This window comes from Nannospalax galili, unplaced genomic scaffold (assembly GCF_000622305.1).
Source record: "Nannospalax galili isolate Female #2095 unplaced genomic scaffold, S.galili_v1.0 scaffold875, whole genome shotgun sequence".
NCBI classification, from domain to species: domain Eukaryota; kingdom Metazoa; phylum Chordata; class Mammalia; order Rodentia; family Spalacidae; genus Nannospalax; species Nannospalax galili.
In genome coordinates, this window is record NW_008337059.1 from 2,295,711 (window position 1) to 2,296,309 (window position 599).

Sequence of the window (599 nt, forward strand, 5' to 3'; positions counted from 1 at the left end):
GGCTATATTTTTATTATTTTTATTTTATGTGTATGAGTGTATTGCCTGCATGTATGTGAGTGTAACCATGTCGTGCAATGCTGTAGAGGTTAGACAAGGGCTTCAGATTCCTCTGGAACTGGAGTTAAGGGCAGTTCATAGCTGCCATGTGGGTGCTGGGAATCGAACCCGGGTCCTCTGGAAGAACAGTCACGTGCTCTCAACCACTGAGCCATCTCTCCAGCCCCGAGATCTTGTCTTAAACAAGCACACAGAGGAAATTACAACTCCAATGAAAACAAATACCAATTTTTTACCCTTTAAGTAAGTAAAAAAAAAAAAATGACCTCAGAGGTGGGGAAAGTTCAAAGAAACAGGCTGCATGGCTGTGGGCTTGGAATGTAGAATAACCAGATAGGCAAACTGACAATTAAAAGCTTAAGAATGAATAGACCCTCTGACTCTGCAATCCATCCCCCTCTTCCTTTTAAAATTTGTGGTGGGTCTAGTCAGCCTATTCAGTGGATGGACTTGCACTGGGGAATAGCTGGGGGAACTGACAACACAGTGGACAGTAACAGGGATGAGAGTATGTGGCTCCAATGGGGGTGGGTGGGTGG

The 599-nt window shown here is 44.6% G+C and overlaps 1 protein-coding gene across 1 annotated transcript in view; it reads right to left on the minus strand.

The window, feature by feature from the left end:
- Positions 1-599, minus strand: part of Pi4k2a (phosphatidylinositol 4-kinase type 2 alpha) — a 60,669-nt gene that overhangs the window by 910 nt on the left and 59,160 nt on the right. The window lies entirely within an intron of this gene.